This window comes from Neopsephotus bourkii, unplaced genomic scaffold, assembly GCF_033783945.1.
Source record: "Neopsephotus bourkii isolate Nb327-2 ecotype Australia unplaced genomic scaffold, CSIRO-AGI_Nbou_v1 NB_196, whole genome shotgun sequence".
Lineage (NCBI taxonomy): Eukaryota > Metazoa > Chordata > Aves > Psittaciformes > Psittacidae > Neopsephotus > Neopsephotus bourkii.
In genome coordinates, this window is record NW_026900709.1 from 19647635 (window position 1) to 19658059 (window position 10425).

The 10425-nt window shown below is 35.0% G+C and overlaps 1 protein-coding gene across 1 annotated transcript in view; it reads right to left on the reverse strand.

Annotated features, from left to right (window-relative positions):
* The window catches only part of LOC133207387 (calcium-activated potassium channel subunit alpha-1a), a 258220-nt gene extending 248278 nt beyond the window's left edge, over positions 1-9942 (reverse strand). The window contains exon 1 of the mRNA XM_061344253.1: positions 9887-9942. The gene's annotated coding sequence lies outside the window, so the exon portion shown is untranslated. The remainder of the gene's footprint in view (positions 1-9886) is intronic.
* Between the last annotated feature and the right edge of the window lie 483 nt (positions 9943-10425).

Consider the following 10425-nt stretch of genomic DNA (forward strand, 5'->3'; position numbering starts at 1 on the left):
AGGTGGTGAAAATAAACACAGGACAGATTTCCTGAGAAATCTTGAGAAATCTCACTTGTTTCCAGTGAGAGCTACCGGAATTTAAGCCACAATTAAATGCTAGTACAAATTTTAATCCATATTCCTTAAATTGAGATCCAAGTCACTAACAAAAGAATGTGTATGTAAGTATAACAGTGTCAATGAAAATTTATTTTTAGGTATATATATATATATGCATAAATATATATTTTATATATTATTACATAATGGTGTCAAAATTTTATTCTTGCTGTATAGACAATAACAATTAGTAAATTGTAACATAAATCACCATGTAACAATTTACTCCTCAGATGCAGCGTGACAAGTAGTACAGAAGTATCAAACACATTTCAAAAATAATATTATAAGGCTAGCAAACAGGAATGTGAAACTGAGAAGATCTATTGTAATAATTTTTTCATCTCATGGAGAGACCATAAAATTGTTCCATGAAGTGCATTTGTAAGTCTACTTCAAGTGTCCAAGGGAGGGATATCTTATATTCTATTTATGGAAGACAAGGAAAAAACTAGCAGTAGCCTCAGTCCCTGCCTTCAATCAGAAAAGAAGTGAATAGACATGGATAGAAATTTAAAAGACATTAATTCTGGGGTTTTGAGATAATAGAGATCCTTTTACCACTCTGATTTATCTGGCTTCACAGACTTATGAATTCACGCAGAAACATAAATTGAATATGATATAAAAACTAATGCAAGATTTATGCAAGCAGGGCAGCAGAGGATAAAGTACAGCATTTAAAACATATTTTAGATGCATATATTTTCTAGGTATGCCTAATTATGCCTGACATCTGCTCTGTACCTTCAGGTGAAAGACTTTACTCTTGCACAAATCAAACTTTGAGATCCTGCCCTAACAAAAACTAATGGAATTTAGAGCAGATAGGGACAATCTTCTCAAAACAGAGCAAGAAAGCAATAAAGACTGCCAGGTACCAACTACAAGGCAGCTATCAACTTGCAATCCTTTTTCAACCCATGGCTTTTGATTTCTCAGTATACAAAAGCAGAAATAAATCACTGGGAAAGAAAAATGCAGTTTGGCACATAGGAGTGTTGAATGTCAGCTAGTGGTATTCAAATGCCCTCTATCAACAGGCACTTGTTTGGAGAAAAACAGCCAGGTGGGGCAACAATCTGCTATAGTCTCTGTCAAGCGACTGTCTTACCACCAGCACTTGAGGGATCAGGTATCCCACATAAAGCATAACAGCATCCAAAACCAAACCACCAGAGTCAAAAGAATTTGATTCAAAAGCAGATTATAACACAGACGTGCAAAGCTATGCTTTTAAATCCATTTCTTACAAACAGCCCCACAACCACCGATATAAGCTTTCTTGCCATGAATACCACTTGTCATGAGATGACAGAACTGACTTAGGACACAGTAAGGGAAAAATGAATTTTGTTCATTTGCTCATACTTGTTGGATTTGTTATTCATTTTCAGACAATCTATAAAATGCTAACATCTAACATCAAATCCTCAGAAGCACTCCTGTGTGCCTACCTGTGGCCTCTTGATTTGTTAAAAAAAAAAATACAAAAATCTCAATCAAGCAAAACACAGACTAACAAACAAACAAACACCACTACCAGCCCCCCCCCCCAAAAAAAATAAAAAATACAAAAATCCCTCACTGATCAGCTACACTAAAAAGACCAAAATCTAATCTGAGTAATTGTGACCTTGAACTGCAGGGCAGCATTCTGTAAAAGGAGTCTGCCTTGGGCCAGAAAGGGTCACAGATCTTTCTTGTGCTTGGATCCACGTCGGTCTTTTAAGAATCTCTGAGCTTGTCATTGTAAATAATGGTGCTATGTCTCCCCTCCTTACATAACAAGGTGGGGGGGTTTCCTTCCCCAGGCTAAACAAATCCTTTTCTAACAACCACTCTTCATTACTTTATGTGTTACAAGGAAGTTTTTATCATTCCTGCTCTTCTTCAGACCCTCTCATTACTCTGTCTACATATTTCTGACAAAACAATGTAGAAAAAGCAGTGTGCTTTGAGGCCTTACCAAGGCTTATGTTATTCTACTGGTATTAGCTGAGAAATTTCACCCCTTTGGAATTTTTATTTTCTTTTCCACAAAAAATATGAAGCCAGGTTTTAGTGTAAAATCTGTCTCCTTTGAAAAACCTTGTTATATAAATATAGCTAACAGGCTTTTCAAATTAGACAATGCTATTCAAGCTGAATTTCCTCCATACATCCTTTAAAGAGAGAAACTAGAGAGCAGTATGTTGTGCTCTCTGCAAACATGCCAGTAATTCAGATTTGTGTCCATATCAAAAGCAAATTTCTGACTATTCAGTAGACACTGGGGAAGGGAAAACTAATGGAAAAAAAAATACAGGAAATTTAGCCATCTAGCCCCTAAAAGAAATAATAACTAAATCTCAGATTCTTGAAAAACAATACTGTTATTTGTCCAGCTAATATTCTAATAGATACTGAAAAATTAAACCATGCAAGAACTGGCTCATGAAAAATGAGGACTCAGCTTCTTGAAGATCAAACTCTTAAGCCTGCTATGTTCAGTATAAACACTATTAATTCAAGTGACAGATATTTACATAAAGGCCTATCTGGCAATATTTTAATAAAAATAAAGTCAATAAATATCACCATGTGTAAAAAGTTTTGTTGTTTAAAATTACTGATTTATTATTGGAAAAGCAAAATTACACAAGCTTGAACTTCAGTTATTCCTTAGCATAAAACTGGCTGCAGCTGGAAAGCAGCTTTGCAGAAAAGGACCTGAGGGTCCTGATATACAAGTTCACTATAAGCCTTTGTAGTAATGAAGGTCAGCAGCATCTCAGGCTGCATAAGGAAATGTGTCTCCAGCATGAAGACATAGTTATACAGGATTGAGACCAGTAAAGGGCCACAAGGATGATCCATGGTACTGGAACACTGTCATATGCGGAAGGCTGAAAAAAATGGGAATGTTTTGCCTGAAAAACAGAAGGCTCAGGATCTTATCAAGGTGCATACATACCTGTATACATACATACAGACTCCTTTAAGAGTAAAGAAAATAGCCAGACTCCTCTCAGTGATAACCAATGACAGGACAAGAAGAAATTACATCAGCTGAAATACATGGAATTCCAACTAAACATAATTAACCCCACCCCACCAAACATTTTACTGGGAGGATGATCAAACACAAGAGCAGGTTGCCCAGACTGTGGACTGTTCTTCATGATATTCAAAACCCTACTGAACACAATCCTGGCAACCTGGTCTAGGTAACCCTGCTGGAAGCAGGAGGACTGTACTAAAAAATATCTCTTGAGGTCCCTTCCAATCTCAGTAATTCAGAGATTCTGCATCAAGACTGCTGAAATAAAGTTACATGTTGAAATATAAGCTGACTAGTACAATACTGAGAAAAAACACAAACAGAAGATAATGGCTTGCTTCCAGAACTGAAGGTAGAAACCAGATGTGATTTATGCCACAAATTAATTCATTAATTTTTCATCTTTTAGATGTTTCCCAGAAATTCTGACCTTACTAAAATCTTTTACAAGGTCTAACACTTAGGAAAATTCATCCCATTACAATTTCTCACTTCATCAAGGTTATGTATCATGCTTGATAAGAATTTTTGCATGATACCAAGGATCAAAAAAAAGTAACCAAAAATTTCCCCAGAGCTTGAGTTGCCAATTATTATAGAAGAAAACTTTTCTTTTTGCTATTTTATCTGAAACTCATTCATAGTATTTCTCATGCAATTAATTTGCAACAATTAATTTTGACCATTAAGCAAACACAGTTTACTGGCATTGATTAATAGAAACTTCATTGCATTGTTTTGTCTGAAGAAAACAGGATATTTCCGTGTTGCCTACTTAGTGATTATGTACAACTAATGAAAACAATTATAATCCAATGTTGCTTCATCAGTACCATAAATACAGAGGAATTATCCTTATTTATGATTATAATCTAGCTGAACAATACTAGAAAGTTTTATTAAGGAGTTTTACAATCTTCCTTAATGACTTAGTAAATTGGAGGAGGTATTCAGGTAGTGTTTTACAAATTTTATCCGCGTATAATTTGTGAACTTGAGCTCTGAGCATGTCAGATCAAAAATGGAAACGCTGAGTTAAGAGATGAATAGCACATAAAACATGCATATAGTTTATACAAGTATGCCCCACTATATCCAACTTTTTAAATAATTCAAGATAGATAACACTTAAACGATAGCTTGCTGTATCTTAAGGGACAGATGTCGACCAAAACACATAGAAAACATGCAATTATAACTAATCACTTTGTCCTAGACAGCTAAGTGCATACTAACACATGGAGGATAATAATCCAATTCCCTCACCTACTCCCTTGCAGCTTGTGTTTTTTTGCAATCCTGTTGTTCCTGGATTTCAGTGATAATTAATGCCATCTGTACCTAACAAAGGCCCTCTACCTTACTGCTATTCAATTGCCTGGAGAGGCCATACATTGTACTGCTTCAACTGCAGCATGCTATGAAAGCAATGAATCTTAGCTATGGACATTTTCCTACGAAACTTTGCAGAGCAATGAAGAAAATTAAAGTTCATTGCCACAAAACAGACAGCCTTCTGCAAATTGTTCTTCAATTAAATAAACAATTGTGTGCACTCGGTTATCTATTACAAACACAGTGAAGATAAACTTAACCCTTACTCGTGACTGAAAAATCTTACTTAATGCTGTATCAGTTTAAAGGGTGCTGACACAAAAACCACACATTTTGTCATTGCTGAGAATCAGGAGTAGGAACAACTTAAGTTATATTTCTGTTATAATAGTAAACCCCAAGTAATTTGAAAAAACTACTCAAGGCATTTGTTCGCATATTTGACCTGAATTTTCTTTATATTAATGGCACCTATCACTCTGTTTGACTACCGAGCAGTTTTTTGGAATTAACTCTATTTTTCCCTCTTTTTATTTAGGAGAGGTGGAGAGAACAAATCCAACTAGATTTACTTCAGCCTGGGACAAGGTTTATCAGCTCACAGAAACTGAGAGAAAATTAAAATGAACAAAAATAAAAAATAAAATCAAAACTGACAAGCAGTCTGGCTCTGCAGAGTGCCATGGCAGATTTGAATACTCTGTATGAGACTGCTTGTATTATTTCCTTAGAATTCTCATTATGGAGGGAATGATACTTTTTTAATCTACTTGCCAAGATAGAGACTATTGTAATTTCAGCAATGGTAAATATCATCTAACAACATATCCTTGAACCAGATCCCAGAATTTAAAGTCAGCTCCTTCATCTCTATTCATGCATCATAAAAAGAAGTATACATATTAACTCAAATGTTTACTTAAAGTATGAAGGAATGCTCCTGTGGGCACTTAGTGTGGGTTAATGAATGTAGTAATACAAAGAAGAGTTTTATAAACCTAATTATAATACTTTTACATGAGTAAATTTCACTATAGTTAGGAAGAGTTGACACAAAGCTTAGTGCTATTTAAGTCCTACTTACTTAATTCCTCAAATATGAAGACTGAAATGCTACGTACAATCTGTACACACTTAAAATACTGGTAAATGCAATACTTAGAACATAGGAGCCTGAACTGCAAAATGATATAGTATAGCTCTAAAACTGTTTGCTGGAGCTGAAACTCATATTGGCTTAAAACTGCACAACATAGAAATGTAAAATAAAAATAGATTCACAATACTTAAAAAAAACCCTACCCCCCCCCCCAAAGAAAAACCCCAAAACCCTACAACCAAAAAAACTCCCTACAACCTTAAGCTAATAATAAAATTTGCTAGAATATTGGAGGAGGGGGGTAGGGAGGAGGATTAAACCACTGAAGTATCTCTAAGAACTGTATTTCTGATCATCTTAGACAGATTTTAATTTTTTTATACATCAGGCCAATGGGATTCACTCAAAATTCAGATGTAGCAGCATTGAATTGTTTGATTTACAACTGAAATTTCAATTGCTTTTTCCCTTAAGGGCTGTGAAACTGAGAAAGACTCATCAAAATGTTCTGCAGATAAGTTCAGGTGATGTGGAAAAGCTGGCTGATTTGTAATGAAAATATGACACTGGTATCTAAAAATACTTGATTTCTGGTGTTTACACAGACTTACTGAAGTACTCAGTTAAACATCCTATCTCAGACCTATCTGTAAAAGGGCTAACATAGCCTAAATATATGAGAAATATGTGAACTCTCTTGGGCAGCAACAGTCTGGATCTGCAATAAGATTCAAATAAATAATCCTAATCAGTTTTGTAATATTTCTATAGATCATTTTGCTGCACTAAATCAAATATCTTTCACAAGATAAAGCAGCAGCAGTATCAAACAAGCAGTAAAGCCAAATATTCCAGGACAGCTTCCTAACGACACTTCCTCTCCTTGTGCTGTCACACAGCAAATTCCTCAGAGTATTTGTTTCCAATGCATCCTTCCTCATATATTCCCATACAGTGGCAAAACCCAGTAGTGAATTCTCCAGAAGAAGAAACAAGACTTTTCATTTTACCTTGTTTTGTTAAGCCATTTCTTGTATAGGATCTCTGAAATCTGTTTCCAGCTAATACTACTAACTAAATGAGTAGAATCAAAGAAATCACTTAGGTTCAAAAAGACATTTCAGATGAAGTCCAACCATAAAAGTAGGTAGCAAAGACTTCTTTCACTCCAAAAGACAACACCAAAAAAGCTGAATGGAAAGGCATCACATGAAGCACATGAAGCTCAAGAAAACTCTATTCCAGGAAGGAATGACAATCCTTTCTAAAAGTCATCCACATACAGAATGGAACACAAGAATACAATTAATGAGACATGAAGCGAGAGTGCATTTCTATGCAGTCAAATATGTGTGCGGATACTTTATATATATTTAACAAAAGCAAGACAAAAGAATGAGTAATGATGCACTAGTTGTAATAGCAGAAGTTAAGCTGCAGACATGACAAAGGAGCTTATTAAAGATGTTTTCTGCTTTTTTATAAAATTATTTGATTAATTTTTGATATCAACTTTGTGGTTTGCTGTCAAAGAACACTACCTCAATAAACTATATTCTAGAACAGAACTGTAAATACAATTAATCTGATTAAGTAAAACTGCATTTTAAAATGCATTATCCTACATTCTTCAGGGATTAATTAATAATGCAATCCCAAATGGGCCAAGCACTCACACTAACACAGAGTAGAGAATGATCAGTGTCAATCAAACCTTAGTTTGTGGTGGCTAAAAGTAAATCTTTGTGCTCTTTCCTACCACAGTATTAATGAGAGGGGTATGGAGATGAGGATACATAGGGTATATTTTGATAGTTTTAGAAACTTGGAAAGCTTTAAGGAAAGTCTAGAATAGACATATTTGAAAAGCACAAAGCTCATTTTAAACAGCTGGTTTAGAAATCAAGCTAAGAATCAAAATAAGGGCATTTTCTTTATGGTATACTCAAGAAAAAACTTGGTAGTTTTACATTTGGTCATGTTCCCTGGATATCAGATCTAGACAAACAGAATTTATAAAATCATGATGCAGAAGGAGCAAGTATGTCTGAAATCTTCTCAGATATACAAAGATAAAAGAACATAAAAAGTAGAGTTCTCTGTATGTTTAACTTTTTTCTTTTCCACATATAAAAAGAAATAAAACTGTCAGATTAAGAAGGCAACAGTTGAGAACAAGTTCAAGGCTCAGCATGAACCTATATGTCTACGTGCATAGTTGTATAAATCTTCCTGTTCACAGAGCCACTTTTATTCTTAGATCCAGCTGTTTTACAGTCATTGCCAGATGGCACATTTTTGTACAATTCTAATCAAGTATAATACGTGACACAGTAAACTGGAAAAAAATAGCTATTCAGAAATAACTACACGGGTGCCTCTGTAAATGCAACTCCAGAAAACCAATATGAAAACCACATGTGAGTAGAACATATAAAACAAGTTCTGAGAGTTTTCGTGTTTTCACCTTGCCACTCAAGGGGTCTATTATTTCTACACTGATGTCAGTTCTTATTGAAGGGACTAAAGTAACTGCAAACTTCAAGACACAGGGCAGTAGTAACTGGTCATCAGAAATCAATTTCTATGACAAAGAAAAATAAATAAATAATATAAATAAATAAATAAATAGAGCTGTGCCTGAAATGCACAGGTTATGTCTATGGTTGCATATTAGATTGTATCATACCCCAGAAGATAAAACAGAACCAGAGTAGAAAAGGATATTCACATCACAAACAATTTCCTTGATACTGCCATTACAAGAAGTAGAAAAGCGGAGCCCTGAGTTACCAGCTGAGCAGGAAACTGAGTTCTCTCCTAGTGCTTTTACTGACCATGCCTAAAGATGGTCATGGCAAGCAAATGATACTCTCTGCTCAAGTCACTAATTCAGTACAATACACAGAGCTCAGGATGACAGATGAAAAGATGTTGGCCATCCAGAAGCTTTGCCATTGTGCTTTAAGAAGTTTTTAAAAAGATCTCCAGAAAAACACCAAGTTATGTGCTTCAGTGGTGACACACTGAAGAAAAATTTTCTGAAATCACTAACATTCACTGCAATGTTAAGAAGGGAAAATTAATGCCTTCACTTCAAGAGAGTTCAAACAGAACTTGAATTTTCCCACCACTTGGCTCCTCTCAACAAAGAAAATCATGTCTACCTTAGTTAATTGCGCTATGCTTCACACATCTAGGCTACAGTGGTACGGCTTAAAACTCACATGATACACAGCTGACAACCATGTATTCAATAACACCTTTTGCTGCTGCTACTACTTACCTAAATGTCAGTATGTGCAGATGTCAACAGCGAAATGACTGATTTTCTGACTCATACAGAGACTGGTTTAGGACATAACCACTACCATTACAGACAGCCAGGCTGGCTCAATGCAACACACTATATTAACCATTGCGCTAATGGCACACCTAAACCTAGTCTGGGGAAATGCAGCAAATGTGTAGCTTTAAAATGCTATCAGTATGTCAGAATATCATCCTCCCAAAATAACTGGATTCAACAGAACAACATTCTATTGAAACCCTTTTCTTAAGAGTCTTCTGTGTTAGGCTACCCATTTGCCTGTTACACCACACTAACACTCTCCAGCCTGATATGAAAACAAGTGTGAAGTATGAATGATAACAAAGAGAAGATACTCATAGTTACACCAGTTTGCATCAAACCATCACATATCTCAAAAGGTAAGGAAGAAAGTTTCTATTGCCTGGCCAAAATTATTATACTGTATGATAAAGTTGGTGCAAATCTAAAAAAAAAAAAAAAAAAAATTAGTGAGATGCTTTGCAGATTTTTACTGACTTACCTTATCTGGGAGAAATCTATCAAACCCAGGAGTTGGAAGTCTGAACAGATATGTGATACAATGCTCATAGTGTCTAATTACATTCAGAGTTTTTCAGAAGTGTTCTTGTCAGTGTCCTAAGACACTTTTTTCTCTGGCAAATATTCTTTCTCTGTATTACTTATCCTAGTCTTGAATTTTAAAGATTCCACATATGCACAATGAACATAAAACCAATAATTTTGTCACAGTAGCTATATTTTCAACAAACAAAAGTAGTGTTTCTCTCCATTCTATAGATCCAACAACTATGTTCAATCCATTTTATAGATTTTTCCCATTCTTGAGTTATTTGGTAGACCATGCATTGTTATAAAATTCTTCGCACTCAGGTGATAACACCAAGCACTGATTTGATGTAGATGAATGGAGCAATTTAAAGATGTGTAATTGCTGCAGGAAAGGAGGGAAAGGAAAATGTACTAGAATACTCACTTTGATGAATCTATGAAGTATATTACAAGAGCACCAATACTAAGAGCGAAGACTAAGACAACCTACAAAAGAAAAAGAGAGTCATTATTTAATAGTGTTAAAATGAAACACTTATTCTTTTACACTGTAAAAAAATATATAATAGACTTTTTTTTTATTTCAGCTGTCATTTTCCTCAGAAAGCTACTCCTACTTGAATTTCAAATGCTCTATACTATCATAAAATGCTGTCTTGCATTGAAAAAGAGACACAAACAAGTTTAATCCTGAACCAGGGAAAGACAGTATACATTAAGGTCCTAGATCCTGAACTCTTCTATACTATATTATTTCATTTCAAACTGCAAGCAGTCTTACTACGTGGCATTCAAATCACACTACAGCTTTGTCAGACCTATCCTTCAGGACTGCAGTAAGTTCCTCCTCACTGGTACATAAACCAAGAGAGATGATGGATTAGACTGAATTACCATTTATATACATGACTGTGAAATCCACAGGTGTAAGGCTCTGTAAAAATTACATATTTACTCTGCACT